Source organism: Macrobrachium rosenbergii, chromosome 3 (genome assembly GCF_040412425.1).
Source record: "Macrobrachium rosenbergii isolate ZJJX-2024 chromosome 3, ASM4041242v1, whole genome shotgun sequence".
Taxonomy (NCBI): Eukaryota; Metazoa; Arthropoda; class Malacostraca; order Decapoda; family Palaemonidae; genus Macrobrachium; species Macrobrachium rosenbergii.
The window spans coordinates 63,982,350-64,003,498 of NC_089743.1; the positions used below are offsets into that span (position 1 = coordinate 63,982,350).

The window sequence follows — 21,149 nt, forward strand, 5'->3', positions numbered from 1 at the left end:
GTCCACCTCTTCCTGGGGGAAGAGATTAGCTCCCCAGATGGAGCTCTTCATAAGCCTATTGGGCTCGTGCCGGATAGAAGCTGCCGAAAAGATGTGTTTCCGGCAGTTCATACGAGCCGTGATGAAGTCATGAAGGTCCTGTTGGAAACCTGCTAAAAGAGATTTCGTCAGGACCTGGAACAGAGCGTCCTCACTATAGACAACCGAAGTTGCCTCGGCCAGAGTCAGAGAGTTTAAGGACGTGCTCAGCCTGTCCTTAGTGTCGGCTTCAGCCTTCAGGAGCGAATCTGGGATCTTCGAAGTTGCTCACTGAAAAGGGTAGAAGCGCAATCAGGGTCAAGTCTAGTTACTGTGAAGGTGGCCGGAGCTCCCTTCCAAAACTCAGAATCTCCGGGGAAGACTAGAGAGGTGGGATCTGTCTCCCGGAGATGAGGAAGGGGTTTGCCCTCCATGCTCGTCTGACTGGTGAGCATGGCCACCTTCGTTGTTCATGGGGTAGGAATAGTCTCCCCCAAAGAGAACATCGTGAACGTACCCTTGGCAGGGGTAAGTTTTGTGTTCTCTGCTTGCCACTCCGTCAGAGTACGCAACAGAGAGGACTGAGCCTGATCCCTCGGGAAGATAACAGTCTCCTTCAGGACCTTGTCGGACCTAATCCAGGCCTCCTCAGTAAGCCTGGCAAAACCTGGGTAAGGGGGCTGCAGACCAGGAGGGAAGAACTCCAGTTCTTCCAACCTGCGGGTGCCTAGACCCTCTATGGTAAGGGTATCTTCATGCTGGGGAGCATGAAGAGCCAGTCGCCAGGGGTTTCCTTTATCAAAGGGAGGAAGACCAGAAGCGTCCGGAACAGCCAAGGATCCAGCGGCCGCTCCGCCGCGCATAAACCCAGAGATCAAGCTCCCCTGGGTTTTAACCTGCTGTGATAGGGACAGCACGGAAGCATTAGAAGAAGACAGTTGGGAAGAGAGTTCTGACAGCTTGTCATCAACCCTTTTGTCTAACTTCTGCATTAGAAGCTCGGCAAAAGCTTCTGCATCAAAGGAAGGAGGAGGGGGAACCTCCTTACTTTGCTTCGACCGTGCTCCCTTCCCAGAGGTGGAGGCCTTGCTCGTAGATGGCACGGGGCTAGGGGCCCGTGACTCCTTCGAGGGAGCCCCGGAGCAGACCTTCTGGGTTTTGAGGGTCTTCGTCAAGGTCTTTGTCTTCACCGATTTCACCTTAGGGACGGTAGACCTTGCACCGTCCATAAGGTAAGAGGATTTCGTGAACCCTCTGAAAGAGGAAGCAGAAGAAGAAGGAGAGCTAAACAGAAAATCATCTGCCTCACTTACCCCCTTACCTGCTTGTAGATCCAGGTCCATGTTCATCGGTTCCAGATTGATGTTCATCGCCGCAACCTCCTCGGCAACCTCTCCGCAAGCGGCCACTTCCTCCTGGGAGGGTTGGGTCATCTCCCGGATCCCAGCGATCAAGGGGGCGGCTACTTCTTCCGGGACCAACGCTGAGACCCAGGCGCTGGGAAGAGGATGCTACAAATCTCCTGGGAGAGTACATAGGGCTTCCCCGACCTGACGTTCCTCCCAAAGCCACTGACCCAGGTCTTGAGGGTTAGAAGCGAGAGTCGCTGGAGCTGCGGTCAATCTGAAAGAAGGAGAATGTCAACTAATGAGATCTCCTACTACTAAGGAATTATCCACAAAAGACGTAAACTCAATAAAGAACTATGAACCGGAACCCATAGCTTACCGATTCATCCAAAACTTGCTCGTACAGAGCGTAGCACACTTCACAACCATCAGGGTGCCAGACGATCAGTTCCTCTACCCGAACAGCGCATCCAGAGTGGGACCTGCACACTTCGTGCCCACTCGCCTGTTGCAGGACCGCCGTACACCCCTGCTCCTGACAACGCACCACCTGTAAGTGGACGGGTACATGAGTATGCCAATAAGGCACGCCAGAGTAGGGTGCCGGAGTAGCGTCTTAGGATAATAAAGATTGACGGAGCATGCAAAAGTCCGGTCAGACCCCACCGGAAAATCCCGGTGGAAGGATGGGGTATAACTATCTTATACATGCTAAATAAAAGGGACCGCCAGAGTTAGTCCGGAGATACTGGAGGTCCCTCTGAGAACATGCGTCAACTAAAAAACAAAAGGAATTAAAGTGAATGGTTAACCTTAACTTAAACAATAAAGGATTTCCACTCGGCGCCGGGGGAGTCACGTTACACCCTACATATAGTAACGGCGGGGGAGGTGTGGTGAGCACCGACCGACCATGCACCATACCCACCGGAGTGGTGTCAAGAAAGGAGGGTAACGAGAAAACCCGACAACCTAGCGGAAGACACATAAAAAAATCTAGCCACAGTCAAGATAGATACCCAGGTAAAGGAACAATGTTCTAAATGAATAGAACAGAGAATTAACAAGGAGGATAATAACTAGCAGACGTGCGGACATGAAAACAGAAGACAGGCAGGTGGAAAACTCTAACTGGCTACCGTAAATATTCTCCACGGGGTGACGGTCCAAGAGAACGACACCCTGGCTGGGGGAACTCGTCTCACACTGACGCTAGGGAAAGGATGGGGATAGGCCAATGGAGGGGGCCCACAAGAGGTGGCCAGAGAGTGAGAGAGCACCCCCCGGATGCCAGAAGGCCCACTCGCCCCCCCCCTCCCGAGGAGCCGATCATGAATGAACGACTATCACGGAAGGAGAGAAGACAGGGAAATCCTCTGAAGGCCAAAGGACGCAAAGAAATGGTAATCAAAGAATGGTGGCCAGGAGTGGGGAGGCACCCCCAGACACCAGACAAGTTCTCAACAGGGTGCCGATCAATCAAGATTGGTAACCCTGGGTAGAGAGAACTAGGGAGAACCACTCAATGCAGAGGAAGGGGTAAGGAATGTAGGCTACTAAGGGAAAGGGAAGGGCTCAGAGCTCTCAAGCCTTGGTAAGTTGACAAAGTATGCGAAAACAAACCAAGGGTGGAATGGAGCAGGGAGGGGAGGGAGAGGGGGAATACTCATGAAGCTGGGATACTGACCCAAAATCGGCAGCTTGGACAAGGGTAGGCTACAAGTAAGAATACCCTCGCTATTCTAGCTTAACCTTACTAGGACTCGAGAGTCCAAACGGAAAGGCCGAAATAGGGGGAGGGGGAAAACGTAGGCCTAACACACCCATCCGAACCAAACGAAACATCAGGAAAGCGCAGAACATGAGACCCTCCTACACACCTAACCTCCCCCGCAGTGGAAGGGAGCAGAGAGCATAAGTAGCCTAACTTCCTAGGCTAACCTATCGGAGCCGATGAGCGGTCAGGGAGGGTAGCCTAGGAGGGAACACGGGATCTAACTGACTAGGGTAGTAAAAGTTAACCACACAATAATAAAATGTATAATAAATAAATAATTCAAATAATAAATGACACATGTAGAAGGGTGAACCAAACCCAACGCGATATACGGCTCGGAAGGTAAAATGGCCGACCTTCACGAAAGATAAACAACCAAAATAATCCGTAAATATCCATATCATCCGTGCGCTAATCGTATAATGAAACTATCAGGCATAACCGTACCATCTCAGATAATATACCAAAGAGCTGAAGGAGGTGAGGGTCCAAAAATAAGTTAAATAAGACTGAAAAAAGATCGGATAGGCCAGAGGGGGAAACTCGTAGCCTAAGAGACAAAAAGGACCCCGCCTCCCCAGGAAAAGGGTAATAGAACTAATATAAATAAACCAAATATGAAATTATGTAGGATATACATAAAAACATAAATAAAAAGAAGGGGAAACGAAGCCCACCAAAAACCCTTTTGAGACTGAAGGTCACATGAGGCTGGGAGAAAGGCGGCCAAGGCGGGCGTTATATTGTCCCCCAAATTATAGAATTAGGAGGAAATAAGGAGCCCCAACCGCCTAAAATAAAAAGAGGAGATGGTACTCAACTTAGAAGATGACATATCCTGTGAAGAAGCCATCACGAGGAAAAAGAAAAGCCACAAATAGCGCACGAGGCAAAACACAACCAAAGAAGACGCGAGCTAAAAATGGAATAAAGATGGCGCTGGTTTGTTGATAGTCCGAGAGCGGTGCGGGCGTTGTAACGGCACCTCGCTCTGGGGGACTTTTGACATTGGGAATGTCTACAGGGCAGAGGCCTGTGATAGTGACAAACTCACCCTTTCATATACACGACTCCATTTTATGGAGTTCGCACTGGGGGTAGTAACCCCAGCTTTGCATTTAGCTTTTCTCTGGTATATTTAGCAATGAATTTACCTTGAAATATGTGCTGAATGGATATTTCACCGGGTGACACAGGTCGTAAAACCCAGAAAAACAACTATCATTATATAATTACAGTACTGTACAGATATTACATATTTGATCCTTTTTTTCCTCATTTAGATAGGTCTTGCCAAGAAATACTTGGCCAAGGTGTACCAAACCAAGTACAGTGACTATTATTGCACTAAATCCAATGCTGTATAATACCATAATTACTGCATAAGGCAAAGTTGTAAATGCATTAAAAATGTAATGATGCAGTTTTATCATTAACACTTTTCATAAGACTCATAAGGGCTAAATCTTAATATCTTTATTGTATAGTTTATTAATCTTATTCTAGTTGTAAGATGTACCAAATTGTTGTCATTTACTGTATTACAATTCATTTTCAGTGCATATTAATGATTACTGTATTATCATCATTAAATAACAAGTCTTTGAACCATATTTTTTCAATATCCAAATTATGTCAGGATTATCTGGAAATCCAGATACGCAGGGCCTGGAAAAGAGAAGTTTTATTATTCAAAATAGTATCGTATGCCTTTTTGATGTCAAAGAATATGACAATGTTAATTACCTGCATTCTGATATTCTTCAAATATGGTCTTCTCAGTAACTAATGGGTCAACTGCATACCTGTTCTTCTGTGGCCCTTAATGGGTTGAGGTGACAATAGTTTGTCTTTAAGGTCCATGTTAAGTCTCATGTTTACCAAGTTTCCAATACTGTACTTTTCCAAGACAATTTGTTCAAAATACTGGTCTGAAATTAGGTGGATTGTTAAGATCTTTAGAAAGAGTTTCCTGGTCTGAAGTTGAATACAGAACTGAAGTACACTTTTATGCTAGAGGTTCGAAATGTTTGATAATTTCAAATGCGATGTTGCCTCGCCTTCTCAGACTCTGTTTTCTGTTTATGGTCTAGGAAGGGTGCATAAAGTTGACATTCATTACATATATATTTTAAGCATTTCCCATTTACATTTCATATCACAAATAGACCTCTACCTCTTTGATCAACAAGTGCTGATACATATCTTGGTTATTTTATTTTTGACAAGATTTCAACAGTTCTTGAGTTGTCTTTTTAGTTAACCTAGTTGAGGGGCTGATTCTGTTTCATGATGGACAAGTTGATACTGTAATTCCTCAGATCACCATGTAACTCTCCTCCTAGTGTTAGTGAGGAATTTGGGATGTACAGTATTTATCTGCATTAGAAATGATTGTAGCATCATCATAGTCTCTTGAAAAATTGTATGGTCAAAAAATATGTTTGCCCTATTCTCTCAGCAGTTTGGTAGTTTATGTCCAACAAGGGGTTTTGCACTATGAATTCTTCTAGTTATATTAATAGTTATAGAGCCCTTCGTTGGCTGAGTCGGTAGAGCTTCAGGCTGTCACTTGATGGGCTGGAGTTCAATTCCCGCAGCCGGCTGATGAAGAGTTAGAGGAATGTATTTCTGGTGATAGAAATTCATTTCTCGCTATAATGTGGTTCGGATTCCACAATAAGCTGTAGGTCCCATTGCTAAGTAACCAATTGGTTCTTAGCCACGTACAATAAGTCTAATCCTTCGGGCAGCCCTAGGAGAGCTGTTGATCAGCTCAATGGTCTGGTAAAGCTAAGGTATACTTACTTTTTTTTATTAATAGTTATGGTAACAAACTTAAAATGGTATATTTTGTAAATCAAGGCCATTTACCAAAGTTTCCTTGATTACAGTAAATACAACAGATTACATATACAGCACAATGGACACCCACCTATTCACTTTTCTGGATTCCTGGCTTCACCTATTTGCAGATTTCTCTGTGGAACATAATACACATTATTTGTGGAAAATTTGCCTATTCGCAGTATTTTTCATAGAGAAATATTCACAAATTACTGTATTTTCATATCATTTTCATGAATAAATGGACTTTTTGTAATAATACTATTAAAATATTCAGATATAAGCATTTTTAGAGGATTTTTTTGGTGTTTTTAACTATCAAAATAGGCGGTTATAAGTGTTTTTAGAGGGGTTTTAAGTATTCGCAGATTTTAGCTATTCGCAAGGGGTAGTGGTACGCATCCCCCACAAATACCGGGGGTCGACTGTAGTAGTTATGTGGCTATTGCTGGAAACATGTAATGTTATGGCAGAATACTAAAATGTGTGACCTTGGATTACATTTTGCCATGTGTCATTTTATCTTGGACGTAAACTGCTGTTCCATGTTTACCATCAGTACTGGCTCACTGATGCTTTTAAATTTGTATATCATATTATCAAATGTGCTGGAAACAGCCCACGAGGTTATATGATATTTTTAACTGTAGTTCACCTAAGTAGATTCTAGTTTGAAATCCTTTCACATTCCAGGGAAATATGTAAAGGACAGAAAATTTCCATAAGGGTAGTCAAGTTGCTTTAATTCACTGTTCTCTTTTGATTAATGAGTGACTCTACAGTATTCAAATCTGTAATTATATTTTTCAGCATTATTATTGACGTTTTGCAATTTGAGATTCTTCACATTAACTTTGCTGTCATATTGTGCTTAAACAACCTGATGTATAAATTTCTTGATTATTACTTATTTGTGCTGTTCTGCGTTAATAAATTTGCTAAGTACATTATATGTAGTGCATTCACTCCAAGGGCTGTTGTGGATTCTGTAGACTATCTCTCTGTTAGAAATCAAGTGATATAGTTCCTCATTAGTTTGAAGAATTGTGGAATGTATTTGATTTTACCCCCCATGCATTTCTATATCTATTTATTTCTATATTTCTTCACAGCTTGATATGGTAAATATTACAAGTTTGTTTTTCAGCTTTGTGTTTGAGATTCAAGTTGGCAGTGTTTAATTAGTTAGGTCTGTATTCTTGTTTCTATACATGTACAGTACTTGATCTATATAGACTTCTTCACTTGTAACTCTGAGGAGAATAACACTGCTTGGCCCACTATAGATGGTAATAAAGGTTCTTTGCAGCATACTTTTCCCAACAACTGTACAGTTTTCTACTCTTAAATTTCATGATCTCTCCTAGCTGTCTAACTTTTTCAACTTTATTCCACTCTAATTTTCACATCTCTTGTCATTTGAGAACAAGTCCTTTGAGTTAACTCAGTGAGAGTCTAGAAACGTGACTCAACAGTCTTGTTCAACTAACATTTGAAGATAAAAATATTTTCATCTTTTAGTTCTTTTAATGAGTGGAGAAAGTATAACCTTATCATCTTTTTCTTAAGTTTTGCGTACACTTCTCATTTCAGTTAGACCTGACTCATCAGTTTTGGTTTTATCATCTTTGGTGAGGAGGCACTTTTGAGTGATCTTCTGTTGGATGCTGTATTCATATTAATTTCTTCTGTTATTTCTGTTTGTAGAGATCTCCTTCCTTGAATTCCGAATTGTTGTATCATTCTATCTTGCTAATATTTCCCCCAAGTTATTTTCTCTCAAGGTTTTGGTTAGTTACCATTTTGATTCTAGGTTTTTGCATGGGCCATTGAAACCCACTGTTTTCAATTCTAATTTTGCTTCCATAACCATTGTACCTATTCTTTCAGAATGGTTTGGTATATCATTGTTAAACAGGACTAAGGGCTATGGCAGATTGAAGGTTATTGATACTAAGAAAAGATCCCTGGTGAACACACAACCTCTATCTCATATTGTTCTCTCTTCAGTTATTGAGAACCTATTTGAATTAGTAAAATTCAGTCCCCCAAGACACTATCTGTTTATCTACACTTTTCCCTCCAATCTTTGATTCTGTTTTATGAAAAAGTATCTAACACCTCACTTATATCAGACTGGATGTTTACATCAAATCTGTCTTGGAAAAAAATACATTGTTGAGAATACGCTGTCAAGAAACTTGCCAAAAAAAAAATTAAACGCTGTATTTTGATGTCAGTTTTTCTTTCTTCATTTGAGTTATACTACTCAAGGTTATATTGGCCTGATATTTCCTTGATGGGAATAGTACACTCAAACTCCTTTTACTTCCTTTCTTGACAGGATTGAGTCATAAAGAATCATCTAATCAATACCCATAACATTACCTCTTGTCCAAGTTCCCCCTACAGATACAAAGAGGCAGAGTCCCTCTTCCTCTCTGGTAGCCTTGCAACAATAACCCAGCCATCACTACCTACACTCACTATATGGAAATAAGTATTTCCAAGATTTTTAGTAGGATGATATTTTGGTGCCATTTCTTTCCATCTGTTGGCAAGCTTAATTTCATATAACTCCTCTAATATTCCATCTTTCAACAGGCATGTATATCAGTTCCAATAAAGTTAAGCCCAACTCAGTTTACTTCTCCCTTTTCTTTTTGTTTTCCATCAGGGCTAGGCTCAAATGATTTCTGTAGAAAAAATAAACTTGAAACTGAAAGGATGAATGGACAAGTACTGTGATCATTCCTTAGTTGCATGGATCAGAGAATCTGGAAATGGAGAATTATGATGTCCTTGCATATAAAAACAAATAAAACATGCGCCAAAGTCTCTTCGGCACAATCGAGTTTTCTGTACAGCGTATAATCAAGGCCAACAAAAATAGATCTTTCGGTGGTCTCGGTATAATGCTGTATGAGCCGTGGCCCATGAAACTTTAACCACAGCCCAGTGGCGGCCTGTTCTATGTCATTGCCAGAGGCACGATTATGGCTAACTTTAACCTTAAATAAAATAAAAACTATTGAAGCTAGAGGGCTGCAACTTGGTATGTTTGATGATCAACATACCAATTTGCAGCCCTCTAGACTCAGTAGTTTTTAAGATCTGAGGGCACACATAAAAAGTGCAGACGAACTATTTAATGGTTTTCTTTTACAGAAAACTTAAAAGGTAGCCAGTTCCAAAAAACACTTCCATAGTAATCTGCCAATATGTGGATTCACTTGTCCTGGAGAAGGGAGCTAGCTTTGATACATGCCTGTACTTCATTCTTGGAAAAAAAAAAAAAAAAACAAGATCTTATCTTTCATTGCCTTCTAAAGAATGTCCACATATTCCTTTAAAGACCCAAAGAGTGGGTCCTAGTCTGGTTCCATCAAGTACATCAAGTCAATTACCATAGAGTACTACTGGCTCATGAAAACCTGACAAATAATACAGGAAACCTTTAATTACAGCAAGGATTCCTCTGCCACTGATTGGTCTCAATAACCTGTGGCTTAAACATCCAAAAATGCCCAGCTCTATGTTGATGTAACTAAGAATACCAGTATACCAACACTTCAAGGAAAATTGTATCACCTCTACCTAAGAAAAGATCCCTTCAGCTAATGACTCAATAGTTTCATTTAGAGGAACTTCAGTGCCAGGATTCATTTAAAATATCGGGTTTTATGAAATATGAGAATTTATGAGATGTATCAGAAAAGATCCCTTCAGCTAATGACTCAATAGTTTCCAGCCTTGGTTCTGATAACCAAAATTATTATACTACGAGGAAGTTCAATAATATGGGACTGACTTTGACTTTGGCCCTATCATAGGGCAAACAAAATTCAGTCTCAAATGCAAAATGTAATAAAACCATCAAACATGATGTCTCGCCATAACTAGTGAGGGTAAAGTATTCCAATGTAACTCGGTAATCTCATGAAATTATCTAGTAATAATAATAATAATAATAATAATAATAATAATAATAATAATAATAATAATAATAATAATAATAATAATAATAATAATAATAATAATAATATATGAAAGGAGTAGACCCTCTTTTAAACAGGTCTTATTAAAAAGGATGGCTGTATTATGTGAATTTATCTTATATAGTGTCTTATCTATCTTCCTTATGATTCGCTTTTCAGGCTCAGCGATGTTAGTCAGCAACTGGCCGATATTCATGTTGGAAAAGGATAGTGTGTGGACTATGGGAAGTCTTTTATTAAAATATCCAATCAGAAATCGTTCATCTGGATTCAGGTTCTATTTTAGGTACAGTCAATATGTTTTGACCAGCTCGTTGGTCATCCTCTGGACATAGTTGCAGAAGGTCTGAAGAAACAAGGTGCTCAGGTTGGTATTTATAGGGGGGTCTTGATCGGTGGTGAATTATGATTGGCTGCCCGGGGCATGTACCCTCAGGCGGAGCCTATTTTCCCAGGTCGATGTGCGAGCGGCGTTGTAGTGCTGGGGATGAATGGAAGAATTTCAATCCTCCGATGCTGAATTTTGATTCGCATGTTCGCTATGGGGATCGCTCGTTGCATGTCTCCTGGCTGCCGTGGGGAGGAGAAATATTTCCTGTGTAACGTTGAGGGTTGGTTTCTCCTTCCCAATGTGCAATGCTTCCAAGAGGCGTAGGCGGCAGTGGTCGGTAGTTTGGTCAATTATTTCGATGTTCGTGATTGTTTTTTCTTTCTATTCTCTGATTATGGACGGTCCTGGCATGATTAAAGAATGTACATGCGCTACATCGACGACACCTTCATCAGCGCCAATTCGCAAGAGGAGATCGAAAACCTGAGGCGTGCATTCCACAACCATAGCTGCCTCAGTTTCATGATCGAGCAGAGTCAAAACCGCTGCCTCCCCTTCCTTGACGTCCTTGTGGAACAGAGAGAAGCCTCTTTCTCTACGAGGGTCTACACGAAACGCACGAACCTGGGCATGTGTATGAACAGGGCGAGAGAGTGCCCTAAGAGGTATAAGCGCTCCACCATCAGTGCCTACGTCAGGAGGGCCCTCTCACACTGCTCCTCCTGGAACGACACATACGGAGAAATAGAACGTGTAGCCCAGACCCTCATCGACAATGGACACCCAAACCGGAATATAGAAGAGTCTATCAAGGCGAACATCGATAGATGGTACCGTCAGGAACCTCACCCCGATGCCCCTGAATGCATAGAGCTCTTCTATAAAGGACAATTTCACCATAAATATAAAGAAGACGAACGCGCCCTCAAAAACATCATCGAAAATAATGTCAGCCCTGTTGACTCCAACAAGAATATACATCTGGTTATTTATTATAAGAGCAAAAAGACGAGCAGCCTGGTTATGCGTAACAAACCAGCCCCCCCTCAGCAGGACCCCTTGAAGAAAACCAACATGGTATACCGGTACTCATGCCCCGTCCGAGGATGCCTCGGTTCTTACATCGGTATGACCACCATGCGTTTCTCCAAGAGGATTTCCTGCCACGCCCAAGATGGGGCTATCTTTAATCATGCCAGGACCATCCATAACCAGAGAATAGAAAGAAAAAACATAATCACGAACAACGAAATAATTGATCAAACTACCGACCACCGCCGCCTATGCCTCTTGCAAGCATTGCACATTGGGAAGGAGAAACCAACCCTCAACATCACGCAGGAAATATTTCTCCTCCCCACGGCAGCCAGGAGACATGCACCGAGCGATCCCCATAGCGAACGTGCGAATCAAAATTCAGCATCGGAGGATCGAAATTCTTCCATTCATCCCCAGCACTACAACGCCGCTCGCACATCGACCTGGGAAAATAGGCTCCGCCTGAGGGTACATGCCCCGGGCAGCCAATCATAATTCACCACCGATCAAGACTCCCCTATAAATACCAACCCGAGCACCTCGTCTCTTCAGACCTTCTGCAACTACGTCCAGAGGATGACCAACAAGCTGGTCGAATCATGTTGACGGTACCTAAAATAGAACCTGAATCCAGACGAACGATTTCTGATTGGACATTTTAATAAAAGACTTCCCATATTCCGCACACTATCCTTTTCCAACATGAACATCGGCCAGTTGCTGACTAACATCGCTGAGCCTGAAAAGCGAATCATAAGGAAGATAGAAAAGACTATATACGATAAATCTGCATAATACAGCCATCCTTTTTAATAATAATAATAATAATAATAATAATAATAATAATTAACAATAATAATAATAATAATAATAATAATAATAATAATAATAATAATAATAATAATAATAATAAGCAGAAGACCAAGACATGATATAAAGCAAGTTTAACATATGTCCATCAAACAAAATACAAAACACAAGAGTAACAGACATCTGTTAAAGTCTGAGTGGAAAAGGAGTGGCTTCAGGCTTTAAAATAAAATTTAAAACTTTGTTTCTCTTTTTTACTTTGCTTTAAGCTAACATTTCACTCATTTGTGCATATCACATCACTGAATATGGTACAATTTAACAAAAAAAAAAATTTATTTTGCACAATACTGTACATATAAACAAACTTAAAAATGACATTTTTATAATAAAATAAAGTTTCATATATATTTACCAAGTAATTACACAACTTTAAGATTTCCTACCATGGCAGCCTGAAAATTCAAAATTAGCGGTAACGATTCAACTAGCTAGTGTAGGTGGTTAAACCGCCCACTTTCAGGGTAAGAAGAGGATCGACGTGACAGAGAGCTTCATTCATTTTTTGCCCTGAAGTCCATGTGACGGCAGGAGGGAGCGCTCTGATTCAGTAATTACTTGATAAAAAATATAAAACTTTATTTTATTATAAAAATGATATTTTTATGATAAAATAAAGTTTGTTCATACTTACCTGGCAGATATATATATAGCTGTATTCTCCGAAAGGACCGACAGAAATTCAAAACTTACGGCACACGCCAGATGGGCCAGGTGGTTAGTACCCATTCCCGCCGCTGGGAGGCGGGCATCAGAACCATTCCCATTTTCTATTCAGATTTTCTAGAAACTAGAACTACTGTCTCCTGAGGAGGAGGGCGGGTACTATGATTATATATATCTGCCAGGTAAGTATGAACAAACTTTATTTTATCATAAAAATATCATTTTGTTCATGACACTTACCTGACAGATATATATATAGCTGAATCCCACCATTGGAGGTGGGAAGAGACAGAATAGGATTTAGGAAACAAAACTATGTAGGCGATTGACGCCTTGGTTCCTTACCTGTTAGCATTGCTGACTTCGTGATTACTGTCACCCAAGCCTGCTTCTGCTTTACTAGAAAACTCCAGCGAGGTAGAGACCTATAGAGCTGGTGGAATCTAGATGATCTGTCAACGGGGGCGAGACCACAATGTGACTAGACCATATGACCTTACTTTGAGGGTAAGCGACAAACTAACAACCACCTGACCAAGCCTAGTTACGTCAAAAAAAGATTAACATAAACTAAGGACTGGGGCGACCACCACTGGTGGAGACCCAACGACCATAAAAAACAACACATAAAATATTTAAAAACACACCAAAACAAAACTAAAGGATAGGATGAGAGTCGCTTTCTGTTCCCAAGATCGTATTTGCGGAAACGTAAGGTCCCAGCGCACAGCAATTCTCATAGGACGTCTTCACTTCTGTGAGATAATGAGAAGCAAAGACCGAATTGCTTCGCCAAAAAGTGGCACCCAGAATGTCATTGAGAGACTGGTTTTTCTGGAAGGCCACTGAGGTAGCAATGGCTCTCACTTCGTGAGCCTTAACCTTCAAAGTTCTCAAGTCTTCGTCTAGCACACTGGAATGGGCGTCTATGATGGTGCTTCGTAGAAAGAACGCCAGGGCATTTTTCGAGAGAGGTATATCAGGCCTCTTAACGGAGCACCAAAGATTGCTAGAAGGACCTCTACAATCCTGGGTCCTCTGCAAATAAAATTTTAGAGCCCTGACAGGACACAGGGTTCTCTCAGGTTCTTGTCCAGTGATGTTCGTCAAGCCCTTAATTTCGAAGGACCTGGGCCAAGGGGAAGACGGGTTCTCATTCTTAGCAAGAAAAATAGGGCTCAGAGAACAGACAGCATCAGGGCCTCTGAAACCTATAATCTTGCTGAACGCTTGAAGTTCACTAACTCTCTTCGCCGTTGCCAGAGCAGTTAGGAAAATAGCTTTCTTGGTTACATCTCTGAAGGAAGCAGAATTTAAAGGTTCAAACCTCTTCGACATCAGGAATTTTAGAACTACATCTAAATTCCACGAAGGTAACTTAGGAGGCTACCTTAGACGTCTCAAAAGACCTAAGAAGATCATGAAGGTCTTTATTGTCCGATAAGTTCAGGCCTCTATGCCTGAAGACCGTTGACAGCATACTCCTATAGCCTTTGATGGTAGGGACTGCCAGGTTCAAATCCTTTCTCAGATATAAAAAGGAAGTCCGCTATCTGGGAAAGAGAGGTCGTGGTGGAGGAAATTCCCTTAAGTTTACACCACCTCCTGAAAATGATCCACTTGGACTGGTACACTGCGCTGGAAGAGGCTCTCCTGGCGTGAGCGATCGCCTTAGCCACTGGTCTAGAAAAACCTCTCGCTCTGAGCAACTTCTCGATAGTCTGTATGCAGTTAGACTCAGAGCGGGAAGGTTTTTTGTGGTACCTCTCGAAGTGGGGTTGTTTGAGAAGATCTGTTCTCAAAGGGCGTTCTTGGATAGTCCACCACGAGAGACATGACCTCTGGGAACCATTCTGCTGAAGGCCAAAAAGGAGCGATTAAAGTCATTCTCGTCCCTTCTGAGGCTACAAACTTTCTGACGACTTCCCCCAGAATCTTGAATGGGGGAAAGGCGTACAGATCTAGACCCTTCCAGTCCCAGAGAAAGGCGTCTATTGCTAGGGCTCCCGGGTCGAGAACTGGAGAGCAGTAAAGGGGCAGCCTTGTGGTCCTTGAAGTCGCGAAAACGTCCACCAGGGGACGTCCCCAAAGCTTCCAAAGATCCTGACATACTTCTGCGTTCAGAGTCCATTCTGTTGGCAGAAGCTGATGTTGTCGACTGAGAAGGTCGGCGCGAACATTCTCGACCCCTGCTACAAAACGAGTGAGAATCGTCACCTGGTGAGAATGTGCCCATAGCAGGATCTCCTTGGCGATCAAGAACAGGGACCGAGAATGAGTACCTCCCTGTTTCTTGAGGTACGCCAGGGCCGTGGTGTTGTCGGAGTTGACTTGAATCACCCGACCTGCAACTTGATCTTGGAAGAACTGAAGAGCCAGGAAAATCGCTTTCAGTTCTTTTAGATTTATGTGCCAGGACACCTGTTCCCCTTTCCAGGTGCCTGACACTTCCTCCCCCCCTAGTGTTGCTCCCCATCCCGACATGGACGCGTCGGAAAACAACACTAGGTCGGGGCTCTGAAGATAGAGAGAGACCCCTTCTGCCAACTTTACAGGATCGAGCCACCACCGAAGATGGTCCTTGACAGAGAGAGAGATCCTGAGAGACTCGTCTAAGTCCTCCTTGTTCTTCCAGTTGTCCGCAAGAAAGAACTGTAGGGGTCTGAGATGCAACCTCCCCAGGGAACAAACTTCTCCAGTGATGAAATGGTCCCCAGCAGACTCATCCATTCCCTCACCGAGCATGTTTCTTTCCCCAGGAAGGCCGAAACTTTTACTAAGCAGTGCTGCTGACGTTCCTGGGATGGAAAGGCTCGAAAACCCGCTGAATCCATCCGAATCCCCAGATAAAGAATGGACTGAGAGGGGATCAGATGCGACTTCTCTAAATTCACAAGAAGTCCCAGGGACTTTGTCAGTTTCAAAGTTGAATGCAAGTCCTCCAGACACCTTTGTTCCGATGTGGCTCGGATGAGCCAGTCGTCTAGATAGAGCGATATCCTTATGCCGGCAAGATGAAGCCACCGGGCAACGTTCCTCATCAGGACTGTGAATACCATAGGCGCTGTACTCAGTCCGAAACAGAGAGCTCTGAACTGGTACACTCTTCCCTTCAGGACAAACCTCAAAAACTTTCTCGATTGAGGATGAATGGGGACATGAAAATACGCGTCCTGAAGGTCGAGAGAGACCATCCAATCGCCTGGTCGCAGTGCATTGATAACCGACTGGGGCGTCTCCATTTTGAACTTCTCTTTGACGACAAAGTTGTTCAGTCTGCTGACGTCCAGGACTGGTCTCCACCCCCCTGACTGTTTTGGAACCAGGAAGAGACGGTTGTAAAAACCTGGAGACTCCAGATCCAGGACTCGCTCTATGGCCCTCTTCTGGATCATTTCTTCCAGCAGATCTAAAAGGATCTGTTGCTTCTCCGGACGGTAAGAAGGCGACAGATCTCTGGGAGTAGAGGACAGGGGGGGGTTTTCGAGGAACGGGATCCTGTAACCTTTTTTGATTACATTGAGGGACCAGGAATCCGCCCCTCTTACTTTCCAGGCTTCCGAAAACAGGAGAAGCCTGGCTCCTACTGGTGTCTGGAGGTGAGAAAAGTCACTTCTTGCCCCTTTGGGAAGAAGGGGCTCCGCCTCTGGAGAGACCTCTTCCTCGCGAAAAGGGTCTAGAGGAGGAAGATCTCCCACGAAAGGGCTTCTGTCTCTTCGGGGGAAGTCCTTGCGAAGACGTAGAAGGGACACTAGGACGTCTGGAAGACTGAGCAAGGAGATCCTGAGTAGCCTTCTCCTTAAGGCTGGAGGCGAGATCCTTGACAAGCGGCTGGGGGAAGAGATGGCTAGAAAGAGGGGCAAATAGTAACTCAGCCCTCTGAACAGGAGAAACTGACTTGGCAGCGAAATTGCAGTACAAAGCCCTCTTCTTTAGGAGGGTTGTACCAAAATGAGAAGCCAGTTCATCAGCGCCATCCCTGACGGCCTTGTCCATGCACGACAGTACACTGGACAGCTCCCCCAGAGAAATAGAGTCCGGACTACGAGTCCTTAAGTCCAAGGCCCCCAAGCACCAGTCCAGAAAGTTAAAAACCTCCATAGACTTGAAGAGGCCTTTCAGATGGTGGTCGGTCTCAGAAAGAGTCCAAGACACCTTAGCCGAAGAAAGAAGAGACCTCCTTGACGCATCCACGAGGCTCGCAAAATCACCTTGAGAGGAAGAAGGAACTCTAGAGCCAATTTCCTCTCCCGTCTCATACCACATTCCAGCTTTCCCGCACAATCTAGACGGGGGGAGAGCGAAGGAAGATTTCCCTTGAGACTTCCTATCTTCCATCCACGCATTGACCCTCTTGAGAGCTTTTCTAGTAGCCAGAGAAGTCTTCATTTGTAGGAAGCCGGGCGATTTCCTCAGCTTCGAAGAAGCTAACTGCGAAGGAGGGGAAAGAGGAGCAGAAGGCTGAAATTTATCAGGAAAAAGCTCCTTAAGCATGCTAGCCAAAATCCGGTAGTCGGAGAAAGACGAAAGAGGGGGCTCTTGTTCTGCAGAGTCCGACTCCTGAGACAAATCAGCCTCTTCGACAGGAGCGACAGGAGAGTCTTCCGGGGCTAGAGAGAGACAAAGACCTTTGGGTCCAATTCGGCCCAGAGACCTCTTCTCGTGGGAAGAAGCAGCAGAAAATTCCGGAACAACTCGTACAGGAGCGTCCTGCCGAGCGTCCTGACGAGCGTCCTGAGGAGCGTCCTGACGAGCGTCCTGATGAGCGTCCTGACGAGCGTCCTGCTTCATAAGCAGCCGAGCGTCCTGAAGAGCGTCCTGTCTTACAAGCTGCCGAGCGTCCTGACGAGAGTCCTGACGAGCGAGCCGCCGAGCTTCTTGACGAGAGTCCTGAAGAGCATCATGCAGGGATCGGGAATAACGAGAAGCGTCCTGGGGAGCGTCCTGCCGAACGTCAAAACGAGAGCGAGAAGCAGGAGGAGAGGCAAGAAGAGCGTCTTGGCGCGAACTCTTACTAGCGGCAAGCCTAGCTGCAAGAGGAGCGTCCTGATCAACCAGCGAGTCACGACGGGGCAAGGAGAGCTGATGATCCGCAGAACGATGAGGGCGACTACGAGAAACCGCAGGGGAGAGAGACGAACGAAGAGAAGGAGAGGGAGACCTCTTAGATCTTTTAACTGGCAGCGACAAATCCTTGCGGCGCCCACGAGGTTCCTTCTCCTTAGCAGCGAGAAGGGAAGCTAACTGCCGCTGCATATCTTGGATAAGACGCTTCGAAGGAGAGGAAGCCCTCTCAGGAGAAGGGCTGCTCTTATGAGAAGAAGAGGGGGAAGGAGACGTCCTCCTCCTTCTACCAAGAGCGACAGGGGCTCTCTTCTTGGTGCGGCTGGGACGTTCAGCAACGTCCTCCTCCGAAGAAATCCTGGTCCTCTTCTGCGGCGGCAAATCTCGCAGCCAGTCGGGAGAAGATTCTAAGGCACGAGAAAGAGGAGAAGAAGCGTCCTCTTCAACGCGGCTCCTCTTGAAAGGACGAGAGTCCAACCGAGAACGTGACCCCTTAAGTGGAGAGGACGCCTCGGAGGACGAAAAACAATCCTTAAGGATCCGTGCGCGAGCACGATCCTTGGCAGCCTGGGAGACGTCAACAAGGCCTGCCGAAGGGACGCCAGATCGGTGGGGGGTCCCCGTAACCCTCTTGCGGCTTTCGACATGCCCATTCCCTAAGTCCTGGGAGTTCGGCAGAGGTCTAGGCCTAGAGGCATTATAGGGCCGATCTGACGCCCCCTCCACAACACTGGGGGGATCACTACACTTCACTGCACTTTCGATCGCCAACACCTTAGACTCCAAGGTACGAATGGAGTTCAAAATCTGCGCAAGGGCATTACCTTCCGCAGACGCAATCACAGGGTTAGAAGGCGACTCTACAGGAAAGGAGAAGCATTAGTAGGGTTAACAGGAGATAAATTAATACCCTGACTCCCACCTACCGACACACTCCTGGAGGAAGACCTCCTTACACGATCACGCTCTAGCTTGCGAACGTAAGAATCGTACGCCTTCCAATCAGAATCAGGCAACGATTCACACTCCTTGCAGCGATCATCCAACATACAGACATGCCCTCTACATCTCATGCATACTGTGTGAGGGTCTACCGAAGCTTTCGGTAGCCTCACCTTACACTCCTTCACAACACACACCCTGAAACTAGCAGAACTAGATCCAGACATCTCGTTCAAGGAAAAGCCAAAACCAAAATCAAAACAGTCCAAAGAAGCGTATGCCTATCCACAAAGCCAAAGTCAAAAAACCAAAAGACAATCAGAATACTTAGTGGAAAAAGTTTACGAAATCCAACAGCGGAGGTATTGACAACAGGTGTTGACAATACCGGCGACAGAGAAAATCTGAATAGAAAATGGGAATGGTTCCTGATGCCCGCCTCCCAGCGGCGGGAATGGGTACTAACCACCTGGCCCATCTGCGTGTGCCGTAAGTTTTTGAATTTCTGTCGGTCCCTTTCGGAGAATACAGCTATATATATATCTGTCAGGTAAGTGTCATGAACAAAATGTTATTTTTATATAAGTAACTTAACTTACCAAGTACTGTAATTGCCTAACTGAATCCACACTGACAGGAGGTGGGATACATGGACATATTCTACCTCAAAGCATTAATAAAGTAATGACTTTGATGGCAAAAAAGTTGCCAACATTGGTACAATGCTTGTTGTTTCCTTACCTGGTAAGAGAGCCACTGCAGGTGGGTACTGCCTCTGGTCGGTGCTCATTTTAACCTGTAGTGGCGTGGCGGTATAGCCATAGGTTGCCCCCTACTTTAGTGGGGACTTTGCAGCAAAGGAGGTACTCCGATGGCTAGAAAAATTAGTAGGTGCCCTTGCCCTGGGCGTAGGACCACAATAAAAACACACAACGCTGTCACCTACACTGTAATAAAAAACCACACCCAAACCAACTATAAGAACTGGTGGGTTCTTCAGGTACCATGCAACCCCAGGCTCACCTCGGACTCAACACCCTTACTCAAGGAGAGGAGACAGAGGAGGGAAAGAGAGTTCCCTATGCTTCCTCTCCCAACACCATGCCAGCCACAGATGAAGGTCCTAATGTACTACAATTTTCGAAAACCATTCTCACTTCTTTGAGATAATACGAAGTGAACACTGACCTGCACTTCCAGTACGTAGATTGCACGATGGAGGAGAGGGAAATGTTGTGCCTGAAGGCAAGAGAAGATGCCACTGCTCAAACCTCGTGAGCTTTGACCTTAAATGAAGGTAGCATGTCCTCCTGCATCAGAGAGTGTGCCTTGGAAATCAGATCCCTCAAAAAATAGATCGCATTTTTTGACATCGGACGAGAGGGGTTCTGAACGGAGCACCACAGATGACTAGAAGGGCCTCTAATCTTCTCAGTCCTTTGAAGATAGTACCTTACAGCTCTTACTGGACAGAGAAGCCTCTCTTCTTCCTCCAGTCCAAGGATGTCCGCTAAACTTTTAATGGAGAAGGAGCGGGGCCAGGGCTTGGAAGGGTCTTCATTCTTAGCAAGGAACCCAAGACAGGAGCATACAGTCTCTCCCTGAGTGAAACCTACTCTCGTGTCCATGGCCTGAATTTTGCTGATGAGTTTAGCAGTGGCTAAGGCAACAAGGAAGAGAATCTTTCTAGTGAGATTCCCTAGCGATATCGAACAGAGGGGTTCAAATGCTGGGCCTGACAGCCACTTTAAGACTATGTCAAGATTCCATGAGACACATTCAGATATCCTCTGTCTTGTTGTGCTGAAGGATTTGATGAGATCACTGAGGTCTTGGTTGGAAGAGAGGTCCAACCCCCTGTGCTTAAAAACAGTGCTTAACATGGACCTATACCTCTTGATGGTAGATGATGATAATTTCTTGGATGACCTCAAGAAGAGTAGGAAATCAGCGATCTGATTTATAGATGCCTCAGAAGAGACGTTATGTCGCCTGCGCCAGCTCCAGAAGACTGTCCACTTAGACTGACAGAGGTTGCTAGAAGACTGGTGCCTGCACCTACCAATAGCCACTGCAGCTGCTCTTGAAAACCCCTTCGCTCTGACGAGGCTCCAGACAGTCTGAAGCCTGTTGGTGCCAGAGCGGACAACCCTTGGTGGAACCTGTGGAAGTGGGGTTGCTTGAGAAGAAAAGGATTTTGAGGGAGCAGTCTTGGAAAATCCACCAGAAGACAAAGCAGATCTGGGAAC

General features: G+C 44.5%; 2 protein-coding genes across 5 annotated transcripts in view; both read right to left on the reverse strand.

Annotated features, from left to right (window-relative positions):
- LOC136856564 (serine hydrolase-like protein) overlaps positions 1–21,149 on the reverse strand; it is a 46,758-nt gene that overhangs the window by 16,576 nt on the left and 9,033 nt on the right. The gene's annotated exons all lie outside the window — the stretch shown is intronic.
- The window catches only part of LOC136856546 (serine hydrolase-like protein), an 87,612-nt gene that overhangs the window by 13,977 nt on the left and 52,486 nt on the right, over positions 1–21,149 (reverse strand). Inside the window, exon 3 of one of the 4 annotated variants that reach the window (XM_067134401.1) lies at positions 4,891–5,075. The exons of 2 other annotated variants lie outside the window; for them this stretch is intronic. The gene's annotated coding sequence lies outside the window, so the exon portion shown is untranslated. Of the gene's footprint in view, positions 1–4,890; positions 5,076–6,079; positions 6,126–21,149 lie in introns of all 4 variants that reach the window. One more of the 4 variants, XM_067134392.1, reaches the window with a different exon arrangement.